A 20007-nucleotide genomic window follows, 5' to 3' on the forward strand; every position below is an offset into this window, starting at 1 on the left:
AAACACCTTAACCATTTTTAGGTGTGCTGAAGTTCAGTGGCATGAAGGACATTCACATTGTCGTGTGGCCATCGCCATCATCCGTCTCCAGAACTCCTTTTGTCTTGTGATTGAAAGTTTGTTCGTATTAAACAACAACTCCCCATTCCTCCCTACCCCTCAGTCCTTGGTGAGCACCATTCTACTTCCTACTCTATGAATTTGAATACTCTAGGTACCTCATATAAGTGGAAGCATGTAGTATTTGTCCTTTACTGACTGGCTTATTTCACTTAGCATCATGTCTTCAACTTTCAGCCATGTGATAATGTGTGTCAGAATTGCCTTCCTTCTAAAAAAACTGAATAATATTTCAGTATGTGTGTATTCTATGTTTTGTGTATCAATTCATCTACCTATGAACATTTGGGTTGCTTTCACCTTTTGACTATTATGAGTAATGATATATCCACTTCATTTTGAAAGGAAGAGTTCTCTACATCCAAAAAGGTACAGTTTCATCATAGTATTTCATGGTAGAGTTGGGGATAGTGAAATCCATTGAAAAACTGAGATCCAGATACATTGTATTGAAATCATAGATATTATTATTGTTTTTGGGGGGTTTTTTGTCCATAAAATATTCCTGGAAGCCTTTATGTGGTGCAGAATATCTAGTCTTTCAAGCTTTGTGTTTCTGGATCTACTAACTGTATCTGTTTACAAGAGAAAGGTTGATTGCATTATCTTCCAGAATGGAGGGCTACATGTTCCGTTTGCCTGTGATATTTATGGGGAAGACTCTGTTCCAAGGATTTGGGGTTTTATGAGATTCTCCTCAGCAGGATGCCTTTTAATTGCTTGAGTTATATTAGTGCTTGAGGTAAGATCCTTTTCTCAAGTGTCCAGCCAAAGCCCCACTGATCAACCCTCCGCAAAGCCACAGTAAAATTGGCATGCTTAAATAGGGCAGGAATGCTAACATCTCTGATCTGAGAGAGGTAATTTGGTCCAAAATGCACTCCAGTGATGTTTATGTTTCGGATAAAGTGCTTACTACACTGTTGCTGCCCTTTTGACCCCCATTTCCTTGTTCGTGTGCTTCTAGGAGAAAGTGATACTTAAATTCAAATCTTTACTTTTATTAGCTCCCAGAGTAAACTAGGATTTCAGTCCAGTCTTATCTCTGCTATAAACATCCTGCTACCATTCATATCTTGAGGAAAATGATTAAATACATTCCATCAAAGGAACAAATGGAAACTCATCACAATCTCTTCCTCCCTCCCTCCCCTTTTTCCTATTTCCCTCTTTCCTTCCTTCCTTCCTTCCTTCCTTCCTTCCTTCCTTCCTTCCTTTTCAGATTTACGAGCATATGTGTTGCAAACTCAAGGCAAAGCATTTTCACGGTTTGGAATATCAGGGAGAGCACTCTGAAGTGGTTGTTGTAGGGAGGAGCAGCATGTGAGGTGGGAACAGGGGAAGGGGAGTAAGGATTGAGTTACAGCCCTGTGTGCTGAGCTTATTTCTCAAGCTGAACCCTCCTGTGTGGACAGCATCGTCATCTCAGCCTTATAGACTGGAAAACAGCACTTCAACATGTTGCAGAACAACTCAGAGAAGATATACTTCCCAGTTGTCTTAGAGGCAAAATCATCATGACCCTTTTGAGGTGTGTTATTTCAGATAAGTAGGATTATACTTCCTGTCATTGGCTCCATTCCCCTAACTCCTTATCACCTCAGTGTAACAAGCAAAGGGGTGTGAATAGAAAGGGAAGATAGCTTCAGGTCACTTAGCTGGTGTAGCCTTTGAAGGTATGATGGGAAGTCTTAGGTGGAGGTCAAAAGACAGTTAAAACCTAATATCTGGGAAAAGGCTTGTTCAGGTCAAGTCAGTAGTGAACATTTTATTTATTTGAAGATATTAGAATGGTTTAGACAAGTAGATTAAACAGCTTAATGAAGCAGAACTCTACACATAGTTAAATTTCCATTCCACAAAAAAACTCATCTGTTTGACAGAAATCAATGAGCTAATCAATGTGAAAGCATGAAGGGAACTAGAGCAAAATGCTATAGAATAATTGTCAGCACCTAGCGCTCAGTTGGTGCTTTTCACAATCGAAGTATGAGACGGGGAGCCATCAGCCTCACTGCAAATGCAGATTTTCACGAAACCTTGTCCACCCAGAGTGTTTCATAAATCAGATCCAAAGATAAGGGGCTTTGTAAAATGAAAACTGCCAGGATCTTACTGTGACCTTCTGAAGGTCCTTTTATTTTTTATTACATAGTAATATTCATTATTTGCTTGAACAAAGGAAGGATCATATGTTCAGCTTCTGGCCGCAGGGGAGTCTCTTGTGCAAACAGAACTATCCCTATCCTTTTTTTTTTTTTTTTCCCCAATTGTGAATCTTTCTTGTGTTAACATCTGGACATAATCTCTGCACATTGAAATTGTTTTTATTTTCATATCTAATAAAAATACTCAGAGGAATACACAAAAATGCAATCAAGAATGTAAATGGGAATGTATTTAGAAGGCATAGAGGAAAAATAAAGATCGAATAAATCTTATTTTGTAGAACAATGAGAACAGTGTACTTAATAGAGGTGAGGTTGCTTTGGACTTTTCGAGTGCAGTGGAACTGAGTGTATCTAATCCAAGAACAGTTTTAAAGCACTGGCTCCATTTATAAACATGCTGATTATGTGAAATCTTCTTTATTATCAGAATCACAATATTCACTTGGATGCTCCTGTCTAAATCCCTTACAGGTTTTCACCTGTTCTTAGAATAATAACAGTTTCTGGAAACTGCCATTTACTCATGTAAAGGACTCTACTATGTGCTATCTGTGTAAACGTCTTTCTTCCTGTGCTTCCTATGTGCTATCTGTGTAAACATCTTATTTAACTTCTGAATGATGATTAATACCCAAAAGAGACAAGAACTGTTCCATGATGAGTTATCCGTTTACATATCTGTTTCTGAGGTGAGTTGTTAAAGTGAAAGTTTCTTCCTAGGTTAATAAATCTTTGCCAAAGAAAACCATAGGATGTTTGAACATATAAAGTTTGGCATTTCATTCCAGAAAACCAGATGCATCAAACATTGCCCGATAACAACAGTAAATTTGAAGTCAGTAAGCACTCAAAACTTAGTAGTTTAGGGGTGCCTGGGTGGCTTAGTTGGTTAAGCATCCGCAGTTCATGAGTTTGAGCCCCGCATCAGGCTCTGTGCTGACAGCTCAGAGCCTGGAGCCCGCTTTGGATTCTGTGTCTCCCTCTCTCTATGCCCGTATCCTGCTAGTACTCTGTCTCTTTCTCTCTCTCTCAAAAATTAGTAAAAACATTAAAAAGGTTAAAAAAAACTTAGTGGTGTAAAAGAACAACAATTACTGAATGTCTCATAGTTTCTGTGGGTCAGGAATTCAGGAATTGTTTGGCTGAGTGATTCTGTCTCCGAGTTTCTCATGAGTTTTATGAGGATGAATCTCATGAGGATGCTGGCCAGGCTGCAGTCATCTGAAGGCTTGACTGGAGCTGGAAGATCAGCCACTCAAATGGCTGGCAAGTAGGGGCTGGCTGTTAACAGGAGGTATCAGTTCATCATAATGGGGGCCTCTCCAGAGGGTGGCTTGAGTGTCCTCACTGCATGATGACTGGTTCTCCCAAAGCAAGTAATCCAAGAAGCCACAGTGGAAGTTTTAATGTTTTTTATGACCTAGACTCAGATGTGATACACTCTCACTGTTACCATTTTCTCTTGATCACCTGGCCAGCCTGTTTTAATGTGGGAGAAGACTATTCAAAGGCATGAAGACTGGGGAGCCTGGGTGGTTCAGCCCATTAAGCATTTGACTCTTGATTTTGGCTCAGGTCATGTTCTTATTGTTGTGGGATCGAGCCCCACATGAGACTCTGTGTTGAGCATGGAGCCAGTTTAAGATTCTTTCTCCCTCTTGCTCTCTGCCCCTTCCCCGCTCATGTGCCTAGGCTTGCTGTCTCTCAAAATAAACATTAAAAAAAACCACATACACACAAAGGCATGAAGACCAAGAGCCAGGGATTAGTAGAAAGTGTCTTGGAGGGTGGCTACCATTATAGGTATGTTTTTTCAATAATTAATATGTGTATATGTTGCATGCCCATCATATATATGCACTGAGAGAAAAGCATCATATATAACAGGCTCATTGTAAATGTATGTTGAATGGCTTCAGTGAGATATTTATTTGAACATTTAATCCATGAAAAGTAAAAGTGGATACTTTATTAGTAGTAGTAATTTGTTATTAGAATCTGAGCTTAACTCCATAAACAAATTAGAACTATATAAGCATGTTTAAGAAACTGAAGGGTTGACTCACCAGGTAGCCATTTATGTATGCCTGAAGAAGACTTGGCAAAGTTACTCAGAGGGATGAGTTTGACCAAGGAAACAAATGAGAGGTTTGGAGGGCAGTCTAACACCTGGCTGTGGAATTTGATTTCCATCCTAAACTCCAGTAGACCTTTTCCTTTTATGTTTTTAATCCCAAATGCAAACAATATGATAGTATTACTTCATGTTTGTATTTACTGGACTACTGTTGATCATTTTCTCCATGGATTTATTGGTTATATCTAGTTTCTCTTCTGTGAGATTTCCGGTCATAGCTTTTTGCCCATTTTTCTATTCAATTGGTTGTCTTTTTATATCAGTTTCTTTGTGTATGATTTTTGCAAACTCTTCATTAACTGTATTATTTATGCAAGTTTTTAGATGGATTTGGTTGTTCATATTTTGCTAAAAATAATCAGTTTTTAATGTTTATTTTTGAGAGGGGGAAAGAGACACAGAACATGGATGGGGGAGGGGTAGAGAGAGAGAGGGAGACACAGAATCCCTCCAGCAGGCTCCAGGCTTCGAGCTGTCAGCACAGAACCTGATGTAGGGCTCGAACTCATGAACCACGAGATCAAGACCTGAACTGAAGTCAGACGCTCAACTGACTGAGCCACCCAGGCACCCCCGTTTTTAGATGTATTAACATACAATTATATATTCTATCTCATTCTAATCTAATCTTAATGATCTCCCCTTTCATGAAGTCTAAAATGCTTTCTATTTTATTAACTGTCCTTTGAAATTTATTTTTTTCTTCTATTTCTTTAAACTTATATTATCTTGCTTTTCTTTTTAAAAAAATGTTTTAATGTTTATTTATTTTGAGAGAAAGACAGAGTGTGAGTGGGGAGGAGCATAGAGAGAGGGAGACATAAAATCCAAAGCAGGCTCCAGGCTCTGAGCTGTCAGCACAGAGCACAATGCTAGGCTTGAACTCATAAACTATGAGATCATGACCTGAACAGAAGTCAGATGCCTAACCAACTGAGCCACCCAGGTGCCTCAGCTTTTCTTAGCTTCTTGAGTAGATTCTTACTTTGTTTATTAGTATTTTTTCCAATGATACTCCTGGGTGGCTCAGTCGGTTGAGCACCCAACTCTTGATTTTGGCTCAGGTCATGATCCCATGGTCGTGGGACTGAGTCCTTGCGTTGAGCTCCACACTGAGTGTGGAGCCTGCTTGAGATTCTCTCTCTCTCTCTCTCTCTCTCTCTCTCTCTCTCTCTCTCCCTCATTTCCTCTGCCCCTCTCCCTGCTCATGCTCTTTCAAATAAAAAAAAATAATAAAATAAAATAAAAATGATTCTAAGTGTTTCTGAGTGTTGCTCTGATGATACCTCTAGAGTTTTTGTATATATTACATTCACTGACACTTATTTCTAAATGATACTTAAATTCCATTTTTAATTTTCTCCTTGTGCCTAATGATATACATAAAAGAATACTTTTTAAATTGGGTAGTTAATAGATTTGAAACGTTCTTTTAATGACAATTTCCAGTTTTATAGCATTATAAATAGAATGTGGCCTCTGTAATTTCTAATATTTGGCACTAGGTAACATTTTCTCCATCGATTAATTAACAGGTGGTCTTTTTAAAATGTCTAACAAATGTTTAAATGCGATTCTATATTTAGTATAGAATATATTCTGTTCTCCAGTAGTCTCCCCGTCTCCATTCTCGATTTCTTTAGTACAACTAAGGAGCCTCTTGAAGTTTCCCAAATATGTCATGCTCTTTGGCAGTTTTGGAGGCCTTTGCTCAGACATTTGCTATTCCTGGAGTGTTCTCTTTCTTTACCTTATTATGGCTAACATCTGTTCTCCTTTATAGTCATTTTAGAAAACACAAGAAATGCTATTTTCTCTTCAAAGGATTCTCTAAACTTCCTCAAGACTACACTAGGTCCACCTGTGGGGCTCTCCCCTACTGTTCTCCTCTTCCTCTTCTTATTATGGTACCTGCATATCTACTTGACGTCTTGTCATTAGGCTGCAGACAACTTTGGGGGTCCTAGCAGGGTGACTGGCACCTGGAAGGTGGTAAATAAATATGTGTTGAATAACTCAGGAAAAAAAGTAACTATACAGATCATGAAGGAGATTTGATATTACCATATAATGGAGAGCTATTGAACTTTTTCACCATGCCAGATATTGTGCTAAGCATCATACAAATATAACCTCTAATCCTCAAAACTTTGAAATAGAAGTGGTTGTACAATACAGATAGGGAAATGGAAAATCAGAGAGGTAAGCCATTATTGATGAAAAGTACACATGTGTTAAAAGGGCAAAACTAGAATAATTGGCGATAATCTTAACATCACAAAGAATAAAAATAGTTCACTGGTGAAGTGACATCAGCCAATCAGTGAAAATGATGGAGAAACACCAAAAAAACTGAGCAAAAAAGTCACAATATACTTTATCAGACCTCTGGAAAATTGTCAGAGGCTTACAATGAAAAGAACACTCAGTAAAGAAAAAGGCAACCCATGACTAGGGTCAAATCTCAGCATGGTCCACGATGACAGTTAGACACTGTAACCCAGGACAAAATAGCAGGACCTTGCTATCATGTATTGGCAGAAACCTGGGGAATGTGTGTGGGAATGTTTTCTAAAGCTATTAGAACAGAAAGGAAGGAATATAACACTGAAAGACTGTGGTGAAGAAAAATCCTCATAGGAGGCAGGAATGTATTTCATAGAGTACATTGGTTGTCCACAACATCTGGAGTGAGAACTGGCTGAAGTGAAGAGCTATACTGATTTATGGGGCTTGCTAATGTTTTGGCTGAATGGTTGGGGATTTGAGAAAATAAAATTGGAAGATCAGTGACAAGTATCGGGAAGAAATATGTGAATGGATCTCAGAATGGACACAGAATATGAAGATATTTCTGTCCCATATAAATGTTAAAAAGGGCGCCCACTGCATAGAAGACATGTAGTGATAAGTAGACAGAGTAATGCCACTGTGGATATCAGTCAGCCTCTTTTCCCAGCCAAACTAGTTCTTGCCCAATGGACCCATGAACAGAGTAGCCTTGATGGTAGGAATGTAGACTATGCATAGACCAACATGACTTTCCTTTTACCAAGACTGAGCTGGCTACCATTAATCTGTAGCTTAATCTGCCAACACTATAGATCACCACTGAGTTCCCAATATGGCACCATTCCTGGGTACCACCCTGCCACCTAGTGGCAGGTTAATTGCATTGGCCCTGTTCCATTATGGAAGCAAAAGAATTTGCCCTCACTAAAAAGAAATCTTTTGGATATGGATTTGTCTTCCCTGCCAGTAGTATTTTTCTAACACCACCGTCTATGGATTCACAGAATGCCTGATCCACCATCCTAGCATTCCACAGAGCATTGTATGAGATCAAGAAATATATTTCACAATCAAGGTAGTGCACTAATGGGCTCTTGCCTGCAAATCAACTAGCCTTACTATGTACTTCATCATCCAAAAGTAGTTGGCTTATTTGAAAGATGAAATGGCTTACTGAAGACTCAGTTATAGTGTCATCTGTGAAATAACACTCTGAAAGGACAAAGTTCTGTTTTACAGAGTGCAGCTTTTGCTATGAATCAGAGACCATTGCATGGTATGGTTTTTCCCACAGTCCAAATCAAGGGGTGGAAATGAAAGTGGCTATTCTCACAGAAAACCCCTTGCAGATTTTTTGCTTCTCATTCTGGCAACTTTGGGTTGTGCTGGGTTACCACAAGTGGGTGATACTTCCACCAGTGGATATGATGGCTCCACAAGAGTGGCTCCACCAAATTGGAAAATGAGAATCCCACCTGGATGCTTTGGGCTCTTCCTGCCACAAAACCAGGAAGGAAAAAGGTGACAGGTGTGTGTGAAAAAAGGTGAAAGGTGTGTGTTAAAAAGGAGCAGACCTACTGGTTGGAGTGATTGATTTTTATTACCAAGGGTAAAAGGTAAATCTGGTTGCTGCTATATAGTAAAGACAAGGAGAGCTATGTCTGAAAAATCATAGGACTCTCTAGGGTGCCACTTAGCACTTCCATATCCGATTTTTAAGGGTTAATGGAAAACTACATCAGCTGAAAATTAATAGGATGACTGGTGACTCAGAAATGAAGGTTTGGGTCACCTATCACATAAAGAACCCAGAACAGCTGAAGTTCTGGCTGAGGTCAAAGGAATATGTGATGGTAGAAAAGATACCATAGATATCAACTCTGACCTTGTGACCAATTACAGAAGTGAGGACTCTGGTAGCCCCAAAAATGTTCTTTATGCTTATTATATGTGTATGTTTATTTGCATATGTTAATCACTCTTTTTCTTCCCATTAAAAAAGTTCATATAGAGTTATTGGAGGTGAACACATTTATTGGAGGTAATAAATCAGTGGAGTTTTTGTAGCTAACAGTTATAAATCAACTGAAATTTAGGTAACAATATTTTGTAAGACTATGACTGCATATGAAGAGTGATTAATATATCCTATCATGGACACACTGACTGTTGGGACTGTGTGCCTTCCTGCTTGGGGAAAGAGGGGGAACTTCCTCATTTGTGAAAAGGATAGCTGTGTCTTGTTGCAGGAAGGTTTGAATGTGCGTGGAAGAATACAAGTAAGAAGCTGAGTAGCCAAGGGTGTGAACTGTATCAGTTTTCAATTATTTGTTTCTCATCTCTGAATATACCTTCCAGTGATAGACATACTTTGACAGTATGATTTTGTGAGTTCCAATAATTTCAAGATTTTGAAATTACTGTTAGCCCTCAGTATGCCTTTGCTAATATTAAATATATTTTCATTTGTGCATTCCTGATAACTCAGATGTCCTCAAATAGAAATTAGGTCTTTTTTTAATACACTTTTTACCATTCCATGTTCAACAAACTGCATGTTTCTTTAGTGATACATCTTGAATTCCAAAGCCCTAAATGGGGCATGTAGTTCTGGTCAAATTCAGACAGTAACAGTCAACATGAGGCCACTTCTTCATTCACAAATAATGTTCTCATTCCTGTATTTTTTTTTTTTTAAGAAAGACAGGCAGCAGTTCCTTCTTTCTTTTTTAAGAATTCAATTACCAAAGTATGTCTGTGTAACATCAACATTCAAAGTTGAATTCCTGATATAACAAGGCAAATCATAATAAGCCCTTCAGAAAATGATTTATCTCTTTTTCCATATATGTCTTTAATTTCATGTTATCTTTGATTAAACAGCCACAGCCCTATGAAAAATATATCAGATTGAAATTTTACTGCATGAGCAGGTGGCCAAGCCTAAGTCTTCATATTATTCCATCATCATTTTAATAAGAATACTTATTTCAATTCCAAGGTATATAAAAATCAGATGCAAAATAGTGATTACTGTGAATTCTGCATTTAAAAAAATGTTAATGTTTTATTTATTCTTGAGAGAGAGGGAGACAGAGCGTGAGCAGGGGAGGGACAAAAGGAGAAGGAGACACAGAATCTGAAGCAGGCTCCAGGCTCTGGGCTGTCAGCACAAAGCCTGATGTGGGGCTCAGGCTCACATACTGTGAGCTCACATACTGTGAGATCATGACCTGAGCCAAAGCTGGATGCTCAACTGACTGAGCCACCCAGGTGCCTCCTGTGAATTCTGCATTTTAACTGGATTCCCTATTAGTTGGTAACTCTGGGGGAAAAATTAGAGAATTCAACAATTTCCACATTACTTAGGTATTTAACTTCATTGTCCTTTTTCCTTCCTAATTTTCTCATAGACAGACTTCCTTGGGGACTTTCCTTAAAGTGAATTCCAATACTCGATTTGTAGGCTTCCCTAAAACATTCTAGGAAAAAACAATATTTTGTTGATACTTAATCTAGAATTTCCAGATGTCCAGACTTTTAACCTAGTGTAATAGTAATGCATCTGTGCATTCCTGTGTGTGTATGTGTGTGAGAGTCCTATGTGTGTTTGCATTCCTGTGTAATGAAGGTGGTATGCCAGAGATGAAAATGAAAAATTGTATGATGATCTTACAACAAGTATTAAATGTAGAAAAATGTGAACTCTTTTTAAAACGACTGAAACCACATTAATAATGATGAATTCAGTATTTTTTAAGATGATGTTTTATTGAGGGAGTGATAAAAATTACATTTTAAAAACTTTTGCTACCCAAGTCTTGAGAAAAGCTTAATAATAGGCACACAGGCTGAGAAGTGATGACCATCAGTCTTCCCAATAGATCTGCCTCTGGCATTATGCTGCAGAGAGGTGTTTAGTTTAGGCTTATCTTTACTTAAAAGTTACAGATAGATCAGATTAACAATGTGACAAATAATACCCAGAAGTAAAATTGATAAGTGAATGTAAATAGGTTTTGTTGAATATATTAATAAATTATAGCCCTTTAAAACTAGGTTCAAAATGACTGTATACATATTTATTTAATAAAATATTTTTAATATTTCAAGAATAACAGCTTTTAACTTAAATTTTTTGAATTTGAGACAAACTAAGAAAGATGATGATCAGATAGGTAGAAGGTGTGGAAATACAATGGGGATGTGGCAGCATTTCTAGCGGGAGAGACATAATAAAAGAAATCAAATAAAAAGAAAACAAGACAGTATGTAATGAATTGTTAATTATGTTTCATGTATTGAGACATAATTTTTTTTACATTTAATATAAATCTTTTTCACCATAATTAACAACCACTTCTTTATAGGCATTGATGAAAATGGATGTTGTCCATTAAAAGCAGCATTATGGCTTATACTTTTCTCATCTGCAAAATAATTCAATAATATTTGTCTCCCAGGGTAGTTTGAGGGTGGAATTGACCCAGTTTCAATCAAGTGAGGCAAGGAAGTCATGTTTCAGTTTCATAGCCTGTGCAACTCCAATACAGGCCTTATCTGGTGGGGTATTGAACACCCACCAGAATGGCCAATGTGGTTCAGAATATGGAGTATCTGGAACTCATATATTACCAGCCAGAGTGTTAAAAGGTACAGCCCCTTTGGAAAGCTTATAGTAAGTATACCCACCCTATGGAACTCAATTCCTACACATATATCAAAGAGTTCGTGCACAAATCTATGAGTACTATACAAAATAACATGTACAAAAATGTTCATAGAAGCCTTAGCCAAGTAATAAACAAATATTCATTAATAAACATATTCATCAACAGAAGAAAGAAAAACTGTGATATGCTCCTATAATTGGATGTAACAGAGCAATAAAGAGAACAAACTAGTGATAGATGCAAGATGGATAAATAAATAAACCTTAAAAAATTAATGTTGAAAGACAAGCCAGTCACGTAAGTTGGCATACTGAAGGCTTCTACAACTGTGAATTGGAAAAGCAGAACAAATTAATCTGTGGTGACAGGAGACAGACTGATGGTTGCCTGAGTCTTGAGGATGGCCTGGGGATTGACTGGGATGGATACAAAGAAACTTTGTGGGGTTCCTAGAAGGATTCTGTATCTTGATCAGAGTGACAATTATATGGGCATATACATTTGTCTCAAATTCTAGAGCTATACTACTCATAGATTTGTGCATTTGCTATATGTAAATTATATTTCAATAAAGTACTATTATATAAATAAATGGATAAATTGATAAAATAATGTAGAGCATCAATTTTAAAAATATTTGATAATTGTACTATTAGTACTAATTATTATTATTAGTAGTAGTAGTAGTGTTTTTCCATACTGGATGCCAAATGTCTACGTCATATCTATGAGTGGGATGGGAGTGGCTTGAGGTAAAAAGAAGGTAGTAGTCTGTACTGTGTAATATGATGAGCTCTAGACGTCTACTGTGGTTGAATCTAGGCTCAGTTCTTTTCTGGCTCTGTGAACTTAGGCAAGTCTGCCTAAGTTTCCTAAACCTTCATCCCCATTCTTAATGCATGGATGATAATTATACCTGCTGTAGTTTTATGAGGACTGAAACATTTGTAAGATAACATATTACATATAAAACAGTATCTAACATTTTTATTTTGATCATTAGAATCCTTGGTAATTTTTGACAGGCTATGTTGAAAATGAATTTTTGGTATTATACTTTTATAGCCTTGCCAAAATACTTTTTTATGTTTTTTATTTAAGAGATTTATAAAATATCACTTTCAAATTAATTCATGTTATCTTTTGATTACTGTTTATGGTTAATCACTCTGGTGACTAGTTGGCTTTTCTAAAGGGTTATCATTGCTATAATCAACATGATTAGTATAATCTCTTCAGAAATTAGATGCTGATTTTACTAAAATGCTGCTTGAATGAGGAAACTTTGTTGCATCCGTGGCAATAGCCATCTGTTATGCACATGGTCCAATATATAGTACATGCATGCTTAATAAATGAATCAATAATTTAATGTATTTGGTAACAAAAAACTTAACTCCTTAGACCTGTAACATGCCCAAACTCTACTCTTGTGAAAATAAAGAAGGCTGCAATTTCAAAAGACTGGTAGTATATATATTTCATGCAATGTACGAGGAGTTGCTAAAATAGAAGTCTCAAGATAAAATAGACTTTGCTTCCAGGAAAGGATTTTATACCTGGGTCAGAAATAATTTCCTTTGGATGCGTGAGACTTTGGATGATCATAGGACAGCAATGGCCTTGAGATGTGTTGGCATGACTGGAGGTGACTGGAGAGATGTGAGCAGGAGCTCAGTGGGGAGAGAGAGAGAGAAAGAGAGAGAGAAAACAACTCTATTACTAGTGGCAGCAAGCCAGTAAAGGGTGTTGGACTAACTTCTGGGCTCCTCCAAATTTCTATGAAGTTTGTCAGATTATTTTTCCACAAGTATTGTAGTTGTTTGAATGGAGCTCAAAGTCAAAACCACTCTGTTGCACCTCTGACACCCTTGCTTTTCTTTACTTTTCCCCTGTTTTGATGTTAATGGAATTTTATCCAGTGCTTTACTTCCATAGCAGATGACAAAATCCAGACTTAAAATACAGCCACAGATTAATGTGGAAGAGTTCTGGATTAAATATCCTGTCAAAAAGCATAATTGAAATGTTAATTCTATGAAAGTATTTGGACCTTTGAGTCACAAGGAAAACAGGCTGAGTTGTGAGATATGTTAAAATAAGAAAATGTTTATTTTTGCTGAATGGAAACTAGAATGGAAAGGAAAAGTCATGGAAAGTAGTTTTAAGAAGCAAATATTTGTGGAATTAGTTTTTATGTTGTAAATAGTGGGAAATAATTACAAAATCAGATTGTGTCTATACCTATTCACCGACTTGTTCATTCAGGGAGGTAGTGCCTGCCCACCTCTGGTGGAATTTGAGAATGTGTAGTATGTTTATTTAACAAAATGTGGGATACTGCTGGGATCAAGGGTGAGAGTGTGTGTATTTGATATCAATTTTTCTTTCAAAATGCTAATATTCTTGAGAAACATGGTATTATGGAAAGCAGTGCTATACATAGCTTTGAAAATGATATTGAATATAATCACAAGGAAACTGGCATACATGCCCAAATGGAGAGTCATTCTACAAAATAACTAGCATGTACTCAGTAATATAAATTCTATGAAAGATGGAGAAATGTAGGGACTGATGCAGATTGAAAGAGAATAAGGAGACACACCAACTTTATGAAATGTATGATCCTAGGCTGGATTCTGAACCATTGGGGAGAAAAATGATACTATTGGAATAATTGGCAAAAAATGAATTTGGATTATATATTAGATAATAATATTGTAACAATGCCAAATTTCCTAAATTTGATCATTGTATCAAATGAAAAATTTGAAAAAAATGCTCTTGTTCTTAGAAAATATATACTTTTGATATGAAATACAATGAACTTTTTAAAGTCATATAAATATATAAAGGCCTATATTTGAGGCATATGAAAATATGAGTAATTTTTATAAATTTTTAATATAATTTATTTAAATTTATATAGATATATAAATATATATTTATATATAAATAATATAATTTATGTGCACTTATATAAATTTTTAATGTTTATTTTTGAGAGAGGAAAGGGCGCATGAGTGGGGGGGTAGAGGGGGAGGAACAGTGAGAGAGGGAGACAGAGGATCTGAAGCAGAGAGCCTGATGCGGGGCTCTAACCCACAAACTAACTACAAGATCATGACCTGAGCCTAAGTCGGATGTTTAACCAACTGAGCCATTCAGGTGCCCCAGAAATATATGAAGTATTTAAAGTCAAAGAGTAATGGTAAATTCAACTTACTTTCAAATACAAACCATAAAACCTAAGAATGGGTATATGATAAGTTGGTACCCACATTGATACTGATATCTATATGCATACCTATATCTATCTATATAGAGAAAAAGTAAAACAAGTTGATAAAATAGTAACAATTTGCAACTCTAGGTGAAAAGTATATGGTACTTTGTTGTATTCTTCTTGGAAATTTTTCTGTAAGTTTAATTAATTTATTTACTTATTTATTTATTTTTAGTAAAAAGGTTTTTTAAAAGAATGAGATTGGGAGATAGCTAAGGGCTCCAGGGATACCTATAGAGTAAATCTACTTCTGAAACAGGACAGTTGATATGTCATATATGAAATATGATGGTTTTAGTTAAATAGGCTTTTGTCATATTCTATTTGTTCTGGAATATACTATTAACCAGTGATATTTCTGAGACCTAAGGAAGTGACTATGACTCATTGCCAATGTTTAAAAAAATTTTTTAAACACAATTCTATATGACCCAAACCTATGTAATTGAAACTCGGTAATATAATAACAACAATTTGTGACTGTCTTCCACCTTAACCAAAATAACAACATCTTGATTGAATTTTTCGGTTTCTGAAATGCTGTTTGGAATTAGGTAGCCCATGAAACCAATCCAGATTATTGAGTTGAGTTGAGTTGAGTTGAACTGAACTTGTAATTAAACTTGTACTATCTGCCTAGTGTAGACACAACCAGACCTTCTGGTTACATTTTGATTCATGGTCAGGGTATTACTGTTTGTGGTTAAATATGAGAAAAAAAATACTGAAAACAATTTATAATTACTCTCTCTCTCCTACTCTATTGTTCTCTTATGAGGGTGTGCTCTTTGTTTTTGTATACCGCTAAAAGTATATTTGAAGTGCCACTGTCACTTTGTGCTTTTTGTTGCTCAGGGGTGTACCTATACCACTTCTGACCCTTGCTGTGTCCCTGAGATGTTGTAGCCTTTACAGTTAAGGGTAATTGGCAGTTAGAATACACTTTGTTCTGTACAGTGTTAAAAAATGGACCCCTTTGTTTGGCCAACCTTCATGAACTTCCGTTTACTTTAATGGCAAATGAAACATTTGTGTAAGAAAGAAATATTGTCTTCAATGGGAAATGCATTCCATGTGTGTTATATTTCATATCATGACAGATTTTTCTCGAGCTTATACTATTTTTCTTCACAATGTGAATACATGACTTTTTTCAAGGCTCTGCATTTTAAGGCAACCATTATTTGTATTTATGGGAATAAATGATAAATATTAAATATTTTTATAGTTAAAGATCATTATTAATTTAAGTTCCAAATAAAACACTCTCATTCTTTTTACATGAAAAGAACTTGAACAATTCTTTTTTAAATAAAACATGAGACATGTTTTCATGAGACATAGGAACTGGATCTTAAGGATGGAAGGTGAAAGATCATGTCAATGTCCATATCCCACCACTCTCATGAATTTTGCTGGTTAATGTCAGCTTTGTCTTTCCCCTTTAATCTAGCCTTACTCAGCAGGTGATATTCCAGGGTGTACAATTCCAGAGGGACATGGCTAGTGGTGTTGCTAACTGGTCTGACATGCTTACAATTTAGAGAATTTCTGAGCCATAGGGTAGAGTCCTGGAGACTGACATTTGTAGTGAGAATAGAAGTCTTGTAGTTACATATGTCACAGGAGAGGGGGGAGCTATAGGAGTTGGAATGGCATTGATTAGTTGTTAACAGATAGAACCACAGAATTTACAAGAGAAGAAGAAAAGTGAGAAACAAGGAGCAGACCCACTTTTATACTCTAATGAGATTTATGGATTCTCTTTTCAGAGATGTGTGTGTGCACATGCTGATTGGAGAATTTGCAGGTATCTGAGGACTCCATGTTTGCAACCTTGGTGACAATGCAGCAGTAGGTTTACAGAAGCCTCTGGCCTTTCTTTCTGCCTTCCTTTCTTTCTTATGAAGTGTCACCGTCTTCCCAGTCATTTTAAGAAGTCAACCTTTAGCCCTTTGGGACTTTTTTAAGTACAATAATTCCATTGCCCTAAACGTAAACCCTTTGACACATCCCCTGACAGTAATCCATTCCTTGCAGAGCTTAGGGCCTTGAGCAGCCACAGAATGTTTTCATTATAGAGCTCTGAGCTTCCTCTTGTCTGGAGCTTTAAGTACTGATGTTCAGCCACTTAACAAAGACCGCATTGCAGTCTTGGCCAAGTTTGCGACAAGGGAGTACAGTGTCCTGGGCTTATGGTCTGGCTGTATCTAAGGAATCTTGGGTTTAATGTTTCTTCTTCTTTTCAATTCCCCTGCCCCCCACTAAAAGATTCTGAACCTATTTTCTTAACTGTTTCAATATAAGTCTAGAAAGTTGAACTTCACTACCCAGAAGGAGGTCAGCATTTGTGTATATTCAACCATTATGTGAGGTAAGGGTCTAGTGTTAACAGATTCTGTGTGTAACTCAAAGAGCATCTCCTATTTATTTATCTGTGCTTTAGCAATTCTTGTTCTCAGAGATTTGCATCCAAAGTGTAATCCAGGGCCAGCAGAGGTATCTCCTTAAAGATCACTACAAATGTAATATCTCAGGTGGTGCGTCAGACATGTTGACTCAGAATCTGCCCTTTAACAAAATCCACAGGTGATTTTAGTGCATTTTAAAGTTTGGGAAGTTCTAGTTAGAGAGGATTTGGTCAATGCTTCTGAATTACTATCTTATGAAGTAAGGATCTAATATGTTTTTCTACACACAAATAACTGGATGGCGTAGCATACAAATTATTCTGATAAATGGATTTTTTTTATTTTTCCCAAATTTATTTGGGAAACTGTTTTGTAATGTTTTTGTGTGTCAAACTGCTAAAGTAAGTCAGAAAATATTTTATCCAGTGGACATAAATCTTTAAGAAATAAGGCTCTGATAATCCTGACTGACAAGAAAAGTACTCAGCACACAGGATTGTGACAGATACGTGCATTATGCTTGGTGCTTCCTATATTTATTCTAAACAAAAGCTACATGAAGTAAGTCTCACTCATCATATCTCCCACAGGAACACAAGAAGCCCAATGAGGTTATGATCTCACAACAAAACACTGAGTCCACGCTCAGTGAGTCCCACTCTGCATGGGAGACAAGTCAGAAAAATGAGAACACTTTAATTCTAAGCCATCAACTAGAGCAGCTTTCTCAACCCCAGTGCTATTGACTTTTGAAGCTGGATAATTTTTTGTTGTGGGGGACGATCCTGTGCATTGTGGAGTGTTTAGCAGCACCCTACACTCTACTTATTAGATGCCAGTAGCAAGCCACCCAACTCTCAAATCATCTTCCTTCCTTCACCTCTCCCCTTGTCCCCTCCCTCACCAGCTCTACCTCCCACCACTGTGAAAACTAAAAGTGTTTCCAGACAATGCAGAATGTTCCCTGGGACCCAGATCACCCCTCGTTGGGAGGCATTGGCCTGGAAGTATGTGTAATTTTATTTATTATTATCTTTAATCTGAGTTTCTCTGTTGTGTAAGTCTTCCTTATGAGACTGCCCCCTTCTGTTTAATTAAAAGTTCCAGGTATCAGAGGCTTTTAAGCCTTCCATAATTGCTGCCAGTTTGTTTTCTCCACTTACTTAGAGTTCCATACTTTCACAAAAAAGGACATTCATCTTCTGCTTAATTATCCTAACAGGTGAGCCCACAAGTTTGAGTCTTACTATTCTTCCTTCAGTGGTTGCATTATGAGCATTGCCTATAGGAAGATACAGAGATGCTCATATCATGGAGACAGTTCTAGTTTAGTGGATGAACAAGAAGGCTCCTGAGCCCACATGTCTCTCCACCACTTCCAATGATCCTTAGAATAGTATCTAACACAGAGAATATCAGGAATTGTTCATTATTATTTCTTTGGACATTATCTGTACTTCAGGATCTTGTCAAGGACAGAAAGAGGTCTAGGCTTTCTCTCATTAATACATGCTGTGTGTTTTTAAAACTTTATTCAGATCAAAATATTAGCCCATCTTTTACATATTTAAATTGTGTAACATATTCAGCTTCCATCACAGAATTTTCTATATAGGAGGTGGGAATATTATTGAAACATGTGAGCTGATTGTTAAAATTGGCTGCTATGGATTTAATTCATAAAAATTCAAAAGTGGGTTGAGTTCCAACTTTTGGTCATGATCTCATGGTTGTGAGTTCAAGCCCAGTTTGTCAGTTTGAGCCTCATGTTGGGGTCTGTGCTGACACATAGAGCCTTCTTGGGATTCCCTCTCTCTCCCTCTCTCTATGCCCCTCCCCTGTGCGTGCACATTCTCTCTCTCTCTCTCAAAAAAAAAATTCAAAAGTGAAAAAAACTAATCAGTGTGAAAGAGGGTTATCTTTGGTGCTTGGGGATGGGGGTAAATTGATCAGAGCCCAACACAATTTCTGGAGGTGTTCATGTTCCATTTTTTTTTTTAATCTGGGAGTTGGTTACACACAAGTGTTTAATTGTGTGTTTAATTGTGAAAATCCATCGATTTATTCTCTTATTATTTAGGCACTTTTCTTTATTTATAATTTAGTAAAAGTTCAGAAAGACACCCAGATCAATTATGGAAAAATAAACACCTTGTACACCTAAGAATATTGTTTATGAGAATAGTAAACACTCTCAGAGATAATACATTTTTGTTATTTCATTGCATTATGATTCCTGCATTATTCTAGTGGTTTTCTAGGGAGGCCTAATTTCATAAACTCTGTCTGTGTTTATGTTATAAATATGGGATGGGGCATGAAAAGAAGTTATTCTATGGTTGTTTACATTCATGTAGCCAAATACAAACCTGAATTTTTTTAACCCAGACATAATATTGAGAAGTGCTACTTGGATGACTTCAACTGTATTTTTAGCCACTCATGCTATTGTTAATGTGAAAAATATAAAACTAAATTATAGGTCCCCCTATTTTCATTATGGGACAATTTTATAGCTGTCAAACAAGTTGTATTTCACACTTCCCACATTGACAAGGCTGCGTTGGTACCAAAGTTTATAAGTTTTTCTTTGGCTTTTTCCTCAGTAGGTGGAAGGTTGATATAGCAATGATTTTCTTGTAAAGTTGTCAAAATAAATAGATCACACAAAGCAAAGATGGGAAATTTAACTCCCAGGAATAGATAAAATGTAGGTTTAACCATGGGTGGTAAATAGAGGAGCTAGGGGGGAATCACCATATCATCCCCAAACCTCTTTCAGGCCAAGATTTTCAACACTTTAACCCTATTCCTATTCCCCCCACCCCTGCCTAACATTGCTGAAAAGGAGGCAATTTGACTGGTAAGGTCCATGTCTTTTTATTGCTTCTGCCCTCTTTCTCCTATGGAAGCA

Source organism: Panthera pardus, unplaced genomic scaffold, assembly GCF_024362965.1.
Source record: "Panthera pardus isolate Hobbes unplaced genomic scaffold, ASM2436296v1 HiC_scaffold_25, whole genome shotgun sequence".
Classification (NCBI taxonomy): domain Eukaryota; kingdom Metazoa; phylum Chordata; class Mammalia; order Carnivora; family Felidae; genus Panthera; species Panthera pardus.